General features: G+C 38.5%; 1 protein-coding gene across 2 annotated transcripts in view; it reads left to right on the forward strand.

The window, feature by feature from the left end:
* The window catches only part of PDE4B (phosphodiesterase 4B), a 429,564-nt gene that overhangs the window by 289,722 nt on the left and 124,629 nt on the right, over positions 1-15,213 (forward strand). The gene's annotated exons all lie outside the window — the stretch shown is intronic.

Consider the following 15,213-nt stretch of genomic DNA (forward strand, 5'->3'; position numbering starts at 1 on the left):
GGAAGAAGTTGCTCATTTGCATACTGAAATTCAGTGTCATTCTGTTTGTGAGTTTTCAGGTCTTCAACCTTATGGAATTAGTGAGGGTGGGTCAGGAGGTGAAGTGGTGAAGTGCAGGGATTATAAATTCTAACAGACCTTTTGATTTGGACACCAAAGTATTTTAAAGGAATTTAGGTTTACATTTCTTTAAGCTGAGGATGCATCCAGTTCACTAAGACCTCAACAATTACTCCCCATTATCTTATAATCAACGAATTTTATTTAACAAAATCTTTGTTGGTGGTCTTCTGTGTATCAGGCACTGTACTGGGCCCTGGAGATATAGCAGGGAACAAGAGATGGCAAGATCTCAGATCTCATGAGGCCTGCATTCTAGGGGAGAGAGACTGATGAGCACTGGGTGTTATACGCAACTGATGAATCATTGAACACTACATCTGAAACTAATGATGTACTAAATGTTGGCTAATTGAATTTAAAGTAGAAAAAAGTCTTTCTTAAAAAAAATGAGCAAAGAAATAAATTAATAAAAAAAATTTCAAATAATGACAAGTAAATAATGAAGCAAATAGAATAAGATGATGTGATGTGTAGTGTTTGTGGGAGGAGATAGCATAGATTGAGTGGACTAGGAAGGCCTTCCTGAGGTGATATTTGCTCTGAGGCCTCAATGATATGAAGAACCAGGGACAGAGGAAGGTAAGCAGAGTCAACAGCAAGTGCAAGCCCCTGTGGCAGGAAGAGTTTGCTTTGTTCAAGGAAAAGGAAGGTCAGTGCAACCAAAGTATAAGGAGGGGCGCCTGGGTGGCTCAGTCAGTTAAGCGGCCAGCTCTTGATTTCGCTCAGGTCATGATCGCAGGGTTGTGAGATCGAGCCCCGTGTTGGGCTCCACACTCAGTGCAGAGTCTGCTTGAGACTCTCTCCCTCAGTCCCTCCCCCTGCTCTCTCTCTCTCTTTCTCTCTCTCTCCCAAATAAATAGAGTCTTAAAAAATATGAATAAGAGGGAGACTAGTTTAAAATGAGGTAGCAGAGAACAGATTAGGGAGAATCTTATAGACTCTTGTAAGGATGCTGGATTTTATCTAAATGTGATGAACAGCTGTAGAAGATTTTAAAGCATGGTCTGGTTTATTTTTTTTTTAAGTTTATTCTGATTTCTGTAGGTAAAATAGGTTCTAGGGGCCAAGACTGGAAATAAGAAAACCAGTGACTACTGAAAAAAATCCAGATAATGGTAGTTTGAAATGACAGTTGGAACTGTGAACGTGAACAGACTATACAAATATGGGATAAATATTGGAAATAGAGCCATTAGGCCTTGCTGATGAATTGGATGCATCAGATGAGGGAAAGAGAGAAATCAAGGCCAGTTCCTGGGTTTTTGGCTTAAGCAACTAGGCAGATGAACAATGTCATTAATTGATGTGGGAAACTGAAGGAATGAAGGAGGAACACATTTAGTTGGAAAAATAAAGGATTCTGTTTGGGCCATGTGGAGTCTAAGGTGCTTATTAGACACTAATGTGTAAATTATGAGTAGGCATTGGATATAGGAGTCACTGCATAAATTTACATTACCCCGGAGGGCTTCTGAGTTTGTAACTCTGCTAGAGTAGATGTAGGTTAAGAACATTGGGTCAGGAGTAAAAAGATCTTTGTGTGAATCCAGGTTGTTCTGCTTACCAGCTCTGTGACCTTGAGCAAGATTCTTAAAGTTGTCTGAACCATGGTATCATCATTTATAAAATGAGTTTAAAATATTATATATTTTATCAGTTGATTATAAAGATTAAATAAGTGGATTTATGCATAGTGCTTAACAAAATCTCTGGAAAAATATAAGTACACAATATATATTAGGTACTATTTATTGAGTATCTATACTGAGATATGCCCTTTGTATACATTATTTCACCTCATCTTCCCCAAACACCTCACATCAACCATATTGGCTAAATATCAATATACAGGAAAGAGACTGAGAACAGATGGATGAAAACACAAATTTATTTTTCACTTTTTGAAAAATGTGCACATCTGCACAGACTACCCCTGACTTATCAATCTAGGAAACATTCATATGAGCCTGAAATATGTCTCTCTCCAGATTCTTATAGCCAGATTCTTATATCCAGCTGTTATGTGACATCTTTTCTTTGATGTCTGTCATCTCAAACTCAACATGATTTAATCTTTACCCCCATGTCCAGAATCTGATCTTTCTATTGACTTCCTCATCTCAGATGATGGCGTCCCGGGCATCCTAATTGCTCAAGTATAAAGCCTCCCAGTTCTCATTGGTCCCTGTCTTTCTCACACATGCTTTATGGAAGCCTTCTAAGAAATGGCCCCCTGACCTCATCCCCTGCTCCTCTCTCCCTCACTCACTTTGCTCCAGCCACACTAGCCTATTTGCTAATATTCAAATACACAAGCATGTTTTTGCCTTTAGGACCTTTTCACTTCCTGTTTCCTTAGCTTGACACTCAAATATCCCAGAAATTCCATCAGATATCTTTGCTAACCTACCATCTGTTTAAAATTGCAGCTTCCCTAGTACTGTGTCCCTTCTCTCCTTTAGCTTTCCCTCCCTTCCCTATCTTCCCCTTCCTTTTCCCTTCTTGTCTTTTCCAGGAAAGGCTTCGTACTGTGTTGCCTCTAAGACAACATAAGGTTTGTTTCTACTCCAGATGTGCTGGTCATCCCCAGAGAAATTATACTGCCTGAAGCCAATTTCTCTGGAGTCCGTTCTTCCACTCAGGAAAGGTCCAGCCATCCTCTGCTTGCTAACTCAGCACCATGGCATCAATTAGCATTGTTTCTAGCTGCAAATGAGATACCTACCACAGTGGCTAAACAGTTAGGACTGTGTTTGTCTTATACAACAAGAATTTCAGGGGTAGGTAGTCCAGGGCCTCATGTCACTCACTGCTGTCCTGAGATTCGGGATCCTTTTATCATCTTTTCTGCCACCATGGTACTTATCCTCAAAGCCATTAGATTGATACTCATTGTGTATTGAGTCCCCCGCTCCAAACAGAAAAATAAAGAGGAAAGAACAAGGAGCAAAGGATAGAGTTCTCTTAGGGAGTAAGGTTTGTCTTCTCTGGGTTGAAATATCTGACTTCCAACTATTTTTAACCTACAAAAATGTAAATTTCATGTGTCTGACCCAAGATTTGGGAAGGAACACCTTCCCAGAGATTTCTGCCTACATATCATTGGCCAAAACTGTCAGTTGGACACTCTTATCTTCAAAACAGAGTAGGAGACAAAGATTGTGTGAGCCTCTGGGGCAGCCAGTTCAGTGCCTGTCATCCACAGTTTGGCTCTTCCTGAGTTGCTGATCTTCCAAGACTCAATTCAGCCTCCTGGCTTTGGGCCATCTTCCCCAGAGCCTCTGTTACAGGGGGCCCAGCACTCCCACACAGACCTGGGGGAATTCCTACTCCACACCTCAACTGCTTCCCAGGGCCGCACAAGAACTTTTGGGTCTGCTCTGTGATATCTACAGATCTTGGGGAATTCCATTTCAGGAATGGGGGCAGGCAAAAATCTCTGGCCCTCTGTCTAACTAAAGCATACTGCCATTTCTGTTCTATTGCATTTGTTCTGCACTGGCAGGACTAGTGAATTGTAGAGCCAAACATCTAAATCTTTACACATATTATTTAATTTCATCCTCAAGGCAGGCCTTTAGCTTTCTCTTCTATCACTGTTTTACACATGTGGAAACTAAGGCTTAGGGGAGTTAAATCCAGGGCCCTTTAGTTGGCAAATGGCAGAGCTTCTATTCAGACCCAGATCTGCCTCATTCCAAAGCCTCTGCCTGACCCGATGCATTACATTAAACTGCTTCTAAGCAGATCTTTGCCAGGGCAATCATTTCCCTCTCTATATAGGGGCCTTTGAGTCACTCTAAGTATTTCTTAATGGGGCTGACCCCACAGGGCAGCTTAACAGTATCTAGACAGTTGCTCCCCTATTAGAGCCCCTGAATTCTCCCTAATTCTAGTGCTTTCTATCCCCCACCTTGTCCCTTGCTCACACATGGATTTAGATTTGTGGAAATGTCAGAAAGGATATTCTAGAGGAAATAGGATGAGCGTTAACAGAAGTGAGTTTAACTCAAAAGTAAGTATAACTCTGGGAAAGTGTATATTTTAGCTTTGTTAGAGTATATATCAGAGATCCTGGCACATATGCTTAGAAGGTCAAGGGCACACCCTTTCACATCACACCCTTAGGACTTTGACTATTGGACAGAGGAATATGAACTTTTTTTTCTGTCTGCAGTAGTGATGCATTAGAGGTTTTGCCATAGGAGAGTTAGATTACACTTTGTGTTTTGTGCTGCCAAATAAAAAAAAATCATTTGAAGAATATTGAAGAAGTGACTCACTTATAAAATTGTGAAGAAAACATGCAAGAAACAGCTAGGCTGCATAAGGTGGTGTTTTTTATTTGTCCAAGTAATGCCACATTATTGAGGTGGCACAGAACATAGTACATCCATCCATGAGTCAGAAATATTTGAGTCAAAAACACCTTGTGAAGAGCCGTCTGTCCTTTTGATTACTGAAACTGATGTTCTGGTGGATGTTTGAGTAATTTACCAGTAAGTTAACATAATTGAGTATTAAAGAGGAAATCTATGTTGAAAGAATTGGTTGTGAGAAGATAAAATGAGGAAATGGGATTATTGACAGAGCTGAGACAAAATATTCAGGGGACATCTCTAGCAAATAAATCAGCCCTTCAAGTGACTGGTTTAAATGTGAGTGAGTCAGTCCAAAGACAGGATTGTAGGAAAAGCAATTGAAAGGAAGAAAGTACTTTGCAAATGGGTTTCTTCAACTACTTATATTTGGAGGCAATCATTATTTCTGTTATTGAAAAGATGGATTTGTAAAGGAACAATGCTCTTTCCAAAATAACAAGGCATGAATAGGAATTGATATCTGAAGAAGAAAATGAATTCATATTAGTTATAAAGGACTTCTCTGTTCACTTCAAAACACTGATGCTATATACCTCTTCTGAAAAGGTTGCTGTGGAAAGAAAAGCTAAAGCTGGTCCTAGTGATTTAGGGTTTTCATTCTCCATGAAGGCCAAGTGTGAGGTAAAGAATCCTCATAGTTCCCAAAAGATACTGTAATGTGGAGGTCATCCCCTAAGATTGTCTGGTCCCACCTTTAGGGAATGAAAAGAAGGGCTGCCTACCCTGATGAAGGGCAAGCTGTGACCTGCTCAGAGGCATCGACTTAGATTACAGGAAGATTTCATTTCTAAAAATAATGGCAAAGAACAGTGAAGCCTGGAGACTTTGCTTGAGCTCTAATAGAATCATGATACCATTTATTTTTGGAATGTTGATGTTTCTAAAACTCTTCAGATGCAAAATCAATGCTAAGTAGTTTTATAGAAATTGGATGCATTTTACATAAAATTACCACCAGAGCTGAGGACAGTGATGCACAAAGGCAGGGCAGACAGTGTTTTGAATCCCCTGGAAAGCACAGTCTGGGAGCCTCTGTGACAGCACCTGGCATTCATCCCACATTTTCAAGCTTTTACTCGTTAAATTGCCTTGGCTGTTCTTGAGGTTTTCAGCTCTATCTAGTCAGATTATGAACCTGTTGACCATTCATCATATTCTTCCTGTAGTTGTCATCGTTTTAAACACATTAGGGAGTCATTGGTGAACAGACAGTATTCTATACCATGATAAACGCAATGATAAGATCACCTAGGAAATGAGTATAGATAAAGAAAACAGGGCTGAGAGCTGAGTCCCAAGATTCTCCAACATGTAGAATCTGGGGAGAGATGAAAGCCCTAGGATAAGGCCAATGAAATAGGGAGAAAACCAGGAGAAGGTAATATCTTGAAAATCAAAATAAGAGAAGGATAAATGTGTAAAATGCTCCTGACACTTTGAGAAAGATGGTGATTGAGAACTGACCGTTCGTTTGGGCAAGATGTAGGACCCTGATGATCTAGACAAGATGGATTTCCTACGAAGTGCTGTGGACCAAATCCTGAATATAGTGTGCTGAGAAGAACAGAGATGTTGGGGGAGTGAAAACAGCAAGTAAAAACTTCTTGAAGAATTCTGCTTTTAAAAGAGTGCAAAAAAAAAAAAAAAAAAAAAAGAAGGAAGGAAGGAAAAGAAAGAAAGAAAGCAGGCAATAGTTTGAGGATAGCAAGAAGTAATCACATCTTTTTTTAAAAAAATCTTTAGGTATAAATGGCATGCAGTATGGTTGCTTTTCAAAATGTACAATTTGGGCACACATTCTCAACACATACTCTCACATTGCTACATCCAAGATAATTCATATCCATCAAACCCAAAAGTTTCCCTTTGCAATTCCTCCCAACCCTCCTGTTACCACCGCTCTACCCCCCCAAAAATCACTAATGTGCTGTCACTATAGTTTTATTTTCTAGCATTTTAGATAAATGGAAAGATACAATATGTACTCTTTTGATCTACCTTCTTTTACCGAAGAACAATTAGTGTGAAATTAGTCCATATTGTTGCAGGTATTGATAGTTTGTTCCTTTTTATTGCTAAGCAGTATTCCATTGTATGAATGCAACTACAATTTGTTCATCTATTCACCTGTTAACATTTGGATTATTTTCAGTTTTTTACTATAACAAAGCTGCAGTGAATATTCTACATATACAAGCATTTCATCTATGAATAGAGACAATTTTACTTTTTTCTTTCCAGTGTAGATGCTTTTATATCTTTTTTTCCCCCTCACTATACTGATTACAACTTCTAGTAAAATGTTCTGTAGAAGTGGTGAGAACAGACATTCTTACTCTCCCTAATTTCAAGGGGCAGTAACTCAGTGTTTCGCTCTTAAGTATGATGTTAGATATAGCTTCTTCATAGATGCTCTTTACCTGGCTGAGAAATTTCCCTTCTATTTTTAGTTTTCTAGAAGTTTTTACCAGAAATGGATATTGAATTTTGTCAAATATTTTTCTCTGCATCTACTAAGATGATCATAGTTTTTTTAATATTAATATGGTGAATTACATTGATTATTTTTTGAGTGTTATACAACCTTATATTCCTTGGATAAACCCCACTTGATCACAATGTGTCAACCTCTTTATATATTATTGGATTAGATTTACTATAATTTTAAGAATTTTTTCATGTGTGTTTATGGGAAAATGATCTGTAGGTTTTCTTTTCGGAGAAATGCTGACTTAAACAATTAGTTGGAAAGTATTCCCTCCTTTTCAACTCTCTGAAGGTGTGTGTAGAATTAGTATTATTTCTTCTTTAAATTTTTGGCAGTATTCACCAGAAAAGCCATCTGGGCTTGCAATTTTCTTTGTGAGAATGATTTAAACTTTAAAAAATTCAATTTCTGTAATAGGTTTATAGGCCTATTCATGTTATCTCTCATATAGGCCATTCACATTACCTCTTTCTTCTTCAGTGAGCATTGGTAGTTTGTGTTTTTCAAGGAATTTAGCCATTTCATCTAAGTTATAGAATTTATTGGCATAAAGTTGCTCATAATGGTTCCTTATTGTCTTTATTATATCTTTAGAATGTGTACTGATGTCTACTCTTTCATTCCTGATATTCTTATTTTGCATCTTCCCTTTTTTTCCTGGTAAATCTGACTAGAAGTTTGTCAGTTGCAGTGTTTACACGAAGAACCTGTTTGTCTTCATTGATTCCCTCTCTCTCTCTCTTTCTCTGTCTCTCTTTCTCTCCCTCTATTTTATTTCCACTCTTATCTTTTTTCCCCTCATGTTTACTTTGGTAAGTATATTTGCTATTATTTCTCTAATTTAAGCTAGAAACTGAGGTCATTTATTTTATTCTTTTCTAATAAAGGCATTTAGTGCCATAGATTTACCTATAAGTACTGCTTTAGCTGCATCCCACAGATTTTGATATGTAATGTTTTCACTTTCAGTCAGTCAGAATGCTTTCTAATTTCTCTTTTGATTTTGTCTTTACCCATGAGTTATTTAGAATTTTAGTTTCAAACACTTGGAGCTTTACTAGAGATATTTCTGTTATTAACTCCTAATTTAATCCCACTCTGATCAGAGAACATACTTTGTATGGCTTGGATTTTTTGAAACTTATTGAGACTTATTTTATGGCCTAGAATATTGTCTATTTTGGTGAGTGTTCCATGTACACTTAAAAAGAATGTGTCATCAGCTGCTGTTAGGTGTAGTGTTCTATCAATGTCAGTTAGGTTAAATTGATAGCGCTGTTCAAGTTTTCTATATCCTTATTGGGTTTCTATTAGTTTTATCAATTATTGAGACGATACATCTTGATTTTTCTATTTGTCCTTTTTTGCTTTTTTCTTTTTGTTTCCTTTTTTCGTGTATTTTGAAACTCTTTCATATATCGGTACATAAATTGTCAGAATTGTTATATCCTCTTTACCAACTGTCTCCTTTATCATTATGAAATGACCTTCTATTCCTGATAATATTCTTTGTTTTAAAATCTTCTTGTTCTTATAGTAATATAGTCATTCTGGATTTCCTTTGATTTGTGTTATTATGGTATATATATTTCCACTCCTTTTCCTTTGACTTGTGTTTTTATATTTAAAGTGGCTTGTTACAGGCAGCCTAATGTTGAGTCATACTTTTTTATCCGTCTTGAAAATGTCTGCCTTTTAATTGTGGTGTTTAGGCTGTTTACATTTAAAGGGATTATTAACATGGTCAGGTTTATATTTACCATGTTGCTATTTGTTTTCTATTTGCCCTATTTGTCCATTTTATGCTTTTTCCTCCTTTTCTGCTGTTTTGGATAATTAAGTGTTTTATGCTTCCTTTTTTTATTTCCTTAGGTAAAGCTCTTCATTTTTTTAATTTTAATGGTTACTTTGGTGTTTCTCATGTAACTCTTTAGCTTATCCCAGTCTACCTTCAAGCAATATTATACCACTTCAAATATAGTATAATGACCTTCCCACAATATACTTCCATTTCTCCCTTCTTTGCCGGTGTGCTCTTATTGTCTGTCATGTGATTTACTTCTATGTACATGATAAACTTCACAGTACCTGGTTATTATTTCTTATTTCTTCTTGTCAGTTGTATTTTGAAGAGATTTTTAAAAGAAACCAAAAACGTCATTCCTTTGTATAGATACTGATTTCTATCTGGTATCATTTTCCTTCTGCCTGAAGGATTTCCTTTAATGTTTCTGAGACTTCAGGTATGCTGGTGATGAATTCTTTCAACTTTCATATGTCTGGTGGAAGTCTTTTTGGTGGTTATTTTTGTTTGTGGGTTGATTTGTTTTAGATAGAAATTTTTACAGTTTGATTGTTTGCTAATGTGCAAAATGGAAAATGATGATGCAGTAGCACAGTCTAGGAGTAGGGGAGAAAGGGCAGGATTCAGAACAGAAGGCTTGGTTTCAGATACAATCATGAAAATTTATCTACGCTCACAAGAGGAAAGACTGAGCAGATGTTTACTGATGTGGGTGAGTTGATTGATCTGTTAATGGATACAATCAAACTGGGTTTCCAGGTTTGAATCGAAGATCCGCCATTTAATAGCTGAGTAATCTTCAGCAAATTATTTAAACCCTTTGAACTTGGGTTTTCACATCCATAGAATAAAACGAACAGCTGCCCAACAGAGTGACTATAGCAATGAAACAAGTTAATATATACCAAACACTGAATACATGGCCGGGCACATTGTAAGTGCTCCATACCTGTGAGGAAAAAATGTGTAACTTTTTTTAGCTTTACTGCCTGAGTCAAGGAGAAAAGATTCTACGATCTCATTTTTCCACCTGTACTTTCTCTTATCCTCCCTTCTCTCACCCCACCTTCCTTCCCAAAAGAACACATTTAAAACTCAAATGCCAGGCTGTCTGCAGATTCAGTGTTTAAGACTGACAACATTTGGAGGCCAGATGTTAACTGATGTAAAACACTATTAAGTGCTCAGTAGACCGGAGGCTGAGGCAATGATTTCCAATTTTATGATTATTTTTTGAATCTATAACAAACCAGTCTGCCATTCCTCCCAGCCCCCCACCTCCACCAAAAAGATGCGTAGCCTATTCATTCTCAAGAGAGTATAAATTATTTTTAAAAATATGAAGTTCTTGAAATATTAACTAATGGCATGTCAAACCCCTAGAACTCGGGATGCAGCCTCCACGTAGACCTTAGCACCTCCTTGCAGCTCTCTCTGAAAGGCCAATGGCTTGTGAAACTTGATCTGAAAACTAGTCTCATTTTCCAAAATAAGCCCAAGTCATAATCACACACACACACAAAAATGCTATAGCAAGTTTTTAAATCAACTGATATTTTAAATTTGAGCTTCCTTAGGATTAGTATGGGAGCTGTCCCAATGACAGGAAGTCAGTAAATGAACTCTTCTCCTAATAAAGAAGTATCTATTTTCAAATAGCAATAAGATGGATCTGCTAGGAATCACTGAGGTGATTGTTAGTGTTTAATACACTTATACACTCAGTTATTTTTCATTAATCTATTGAACAGACATTAGTTCAGAACTAACAGTATGTCCCAGGCCCAGTGCTAGGCACTAGTTAATGCATTGGTAAATACAACAGATGACCCTCATGGAGCTTAGAGTTTTATGACAGAGGAAGACAATTAAAAAATAATGAGCTTACAAATAGATGTAGCAAAAAGTTGAAATAGGTTCTATGAAGATAAGGGGCCCTCCACAAATAATGAGCTGGGAAAGGAATTTTTTATTTTATTTTTTATTTTATTTTATTTTATTTTTTTTTAGTAGCTAACTTAATCCAAGGCTTAAAGAATGAGAAGGAGGCATCCATGCAAAGACTAGAGGAGACAACAAGCAGGGAAACCAGCATTTATTTATTAATTTAACAAATATTTCTTTAGTACTTTCTGTGAGCCAGGGAGTGTTCGAAGCAAATAAAATATACTAGTGAACAAAACACACACATGCAAAACTGCTAAGATTGGAAAGGATTTGGGAAGTCCCTAGAACAGAAAGGAAGCCCCTGAGGCTGAATCACACTTAGCAGAGGGGAGTGTGGTATAAAATGAGGTTGGAGGGGTGGTGGCAGGGACTGGATTATATAGGGACTTGTAATCCATGGTAAGGAGGTTGGATTTTATTTGAAATGCAATGACATGATTTGATTTTTATGTTAAGAGATTGCTCTTGTTGTTATATGGAGAAGAGTTTGGAGGATGGGGGAGAAAGTGGAAGCAGGGAGATTCATAGGGTGGCTATTCTAGTTCAAATAAGATTTTAATGCACTGAAATCATGGTGGCAGCAAAAATGAAGTGTATAGTTTTGATGTAGGATGAATAGAACTTCTTGGCCAACTGAAGAAGAGGAAGGGAATTTGAGGAAGGAGATCAATCATGGATCATTCAACTGAGTAGATGGCAGGTCCATTTACCACAGTGAGGGAGACTGGTTGAGTAAGTGGATGAGGGTGGGGAAGGTTTGGACAAAAGACTAAAATTAATTCAAGTTTGCTGGCCTAAGTCATAAACAATGAAATCAATCCGAAAGTGAAATTCATGTCTCATGGGCTTAATGTGTCCCCCATCACTGGAACATATACCAACAAGCAAAGTGACCACCTATGAATAATATTTTAACTATGTATCAAGCAGAATTCTAGAACTCATTTCCAGATGGCAACAATTCCTGGAAGCCATCACTGGTTGAGTAAGAACTGGTTTTCCCAGATCAGGATCATTTCTCTTGAAGGGAATTTCACTTGCCTTGGAGCTACTGGAAGCTGACACAATATTTGTAAATAAATATTTTATTTAATTAACAGGTTTTCTTTTTGGCAGGGCTACAAACATATAAATGGGAATACTTAATACCTGTTAAGAGACCATTTGAGTATCTTCTATGACAATCTTTTAGAAAAGATGGAAAACGTAGGCTGGAAAATCCTGAGCTGGGGGAAATTGGTACACCCGAAGTGCAACTTAGAGTAGCAGTGCCACAGAGTAGTACGTTCTCAATCTTGGGGCCCTGCCTTCCCCCATGCTTTATAAAGTCCACGTACAAAACACATTCTCACCCGAAATTATTATCATTTGGGGGGGACCCCTACCTTTCCTGAGAATCACTGTCCTACAGAAAGTGACCATTACTGTTAAGAGTCATCCTAACCCTTAGGAGGTTTCAGTGGATGAAAGTCTGAGAGTAGGTTTGATAATTAGAACATGTAAAGAAACCTTCACTTACCTTATAACATTCATACTTTTGAAAATCATTTTTTACCTGGAAACAGATTGACAGAGCACTTTGTAAGCTTGTTAGAAATAACGTTCTTGTAATTATGAGGTAAGATTGTTTACATTTGGTCATGTTTTCCTTGTGCATCAAATCATATAACATAGGAACAACACAATGTGAAGTTATTAAAGGAGCACATTAAAATAATCTCCTTAGCATTTGAAAAGAAAAGCTTTTAAAAATATGACACTCACATAAAATCATTAGAAAAATGAAGTATTGGTATTACATTTTTGTTTATGCATTTCTTTTGTGAAATGTTTACAACCCAAGAAAGGATCTGGAACAACAAGTGAAAGAAAGGGGTTGCAACATAAATTCCTCAGCAAAATTAAAGCTTTCTACCAAAGGAACATTAAAAGGAATATTCATTCTTGGCACTTCTATCTCTGATACCGTCAACACCAAGGGATGAGAATGACTGCTGCCAAAGAGGACCATTTGCCTTCTCTTGGGCTCAGTACCCCAGGGAAGGTATTCCAGCCCTCTACTGGAGGTGATATTTGATAGCAAACCCCAGGTTCTTCTTTGTGGAACTAGCTTTTTAGAGGTCAGTTAGAGAAGAGAGCAGAAGATAGCTTGGTGTCCCCATACCACTCACATCCCTTCTTGTTGGGGAAGTACATCAAGGGGAGCTGGTAAAAGTTCCTTGGTCCCAGATCAGTCATTCCTTCATTGGTATATCCGTCAGACATTTATTAAGTACCCATATTCTGACAGACATGGCCTTTAGCAATGAGCTAAAAACAATATGAAAAAGATGTTCTGTGTTCTTGAGGAACACAGCAGTTTGGGGAGCAGACTAGGACACTAACAATTATGCTGGACAAGTGCTATGATATCAATATATGTCTAGCTATATGAGACAATGGAGCAACTAACTCAGCTCGGAAAGGGAGCAGGCAGGAGGAAAATTAAATCACTAGCTTAATAAATGACACCAAATTAAAACACAAGCATCATCTGACCAAAGTCTTTGGTTACAAAGGGAGCAGAAGTGGAAATTGGAAAGAATCCAAGGACAGCCTTCCCACTACCCCTATCAGATCTCAACCCAAGTGCACCATCTGGGAAAGATAGTGGGGTGGGGGGAGAGGTGTGCCCTGGTGTACAGCAGGAGACCACCTTTGGGGTTTATAGAGTGGGTCTGCTGACCACCCAAACGGAAGAAACACTCTTCTCCATACCAGTCTATCCCATACTGGTAGGTTTTATTTTCCTCAAAGCAGTTATCACTATCTGATATTACCTTATTTGATTGATTTATTGTCCATCCCTCCCCACAAGGACCTTGTCTGTCCTGCACATTGCGGTATTCTCAGGCCTGGAACAGTGCCTTATTTTATAGTGGGCACTTAATGAATGAGTTGAATGAATGATCATTAACAATATAAAATCACATCAGGCCGCACTTGAGAACCAATCCTTCTTCTATCTCCAAAATGTCTAATCTCAGAGGGGCCTCAGAGATCTTCCACTCATTCTTTTCTTCATTCATTTCAGGGGGGAAAGACTAAGGTGTGGGAGTCAGAGTATGGGGCGTCTTTGTTTCTTTCCACTTATTTCCTCACAGAGCAGGAACTAGAAGCCAGATCTTCAGAATCCCAGAGCTCTTCAGCATTACTTAGCTACCTCTGGTTAAACCTCTCTGTGGGGAAAGCAATTTTGGATCATTGCCATGAATGTCATTTTCAAAGCCCCTAGGAAGAAAAGAAAACAGTGGGAAGCCGCTTCTAGAATTCAGATGAGCCCAGCATCATCATTCTCCTTCCTCTTCTATGGGAGGGAAGTCACAGACTTTGGAACTGAATTCTTGAGGCAGAACCGCAATATTATGCTGTAACCATGGCCAGAGGAGATCTGCCTACCTGCAGCGAGGCCATGGGCTCTACATCACGCTGGCTGTGATTTTGCAGTTAAGTCCTTCCTTAAAAATCAGGCCTGGCAGCAGCCTGCCGCCATTAATTATATAAAGGTGGGTCACTGCCATTGGGGGTAAAAATGCACACCCCTGTGCAGCTTCCCCACCTGCAGGGACCAGATAGCATGCTGAGCTGATGGCCAACGTAAGTATGTTTATCGAAACTATAAGCAAACATTTGAAGATGTTAGTTTCCAAGTCCAATTGTGGGAAATATTTTCCCACAGAACTTTAAAGAAACCTGGCATTTTTCTCACAGATGTACCACCACCATCCACACACACGCATTCTATACACAAACATAGACACAAAAGTTCTCAAAAGCCAAAACTCCCAGGATGCCATTCCTGGGATACTGCAGGGAGGTGGGAAAGAATGGGGAAAGAGGAACTATCAACTCCACCGAGGGACTTCTCAGAAGTCTTCACCTGCCAGAGGTTTTATTCCAAGTAGAAGAAGCTTTTTGTCAGATGAGAAATATAAACTGTGAGATCCTCACATTCCAGTTTAACAAATACTGGTTATATGCCTTCTGGCGTGAGACTTGCTTCTAGGCCCCAGGAATACAGAATGGATGAGGCTCAGCCGCTGCTTCAAGGTCACAGTCTAGTGGAGTGAAAGAGATGGGTAAACAGAGGAATACAATCCAGCGTGGCAGATTCTGGCATCAAGAAGGATGGTGGGGACGTGGAGGAGAGCTCCCTGGGCACAGACTGCTTGGTGTCATTAAAGGAGATCACACTTCAGAATGTTTCAAATGAAGTTTCACATTTTGAAGGCTCCATTTTTCTCGTCTTTGAAATGGGAGGAAGAGAATTAGCCTTCCTGAGTTGTAAAAATTGAGGGATGTACGCGATACTCAATGAATACATTTTTAAAAAAGAAAAGCAAAACTGAGACTGCAGGGCCCTCTCCCTAAATGGTGGTGAGCCACTATGCTGCCCTGTGAGCTTAAACCTCCTTTGGAGAGCTCACGAT

Source organism: Neomonachus schauinslandi, chromosome 4 (assembly GCF_002201575.2).
Source record: "Neomonachus schauinslandi chromosome 4, ASM220157v2, whole genome shotgun sequence".
NCBI classification, from domain to species: Eukaryota; Metazoa; Chordata; class Mammalia; order Carnivora; family Phocidae; genus Neomonachus; species Neomonachus schauinslandi.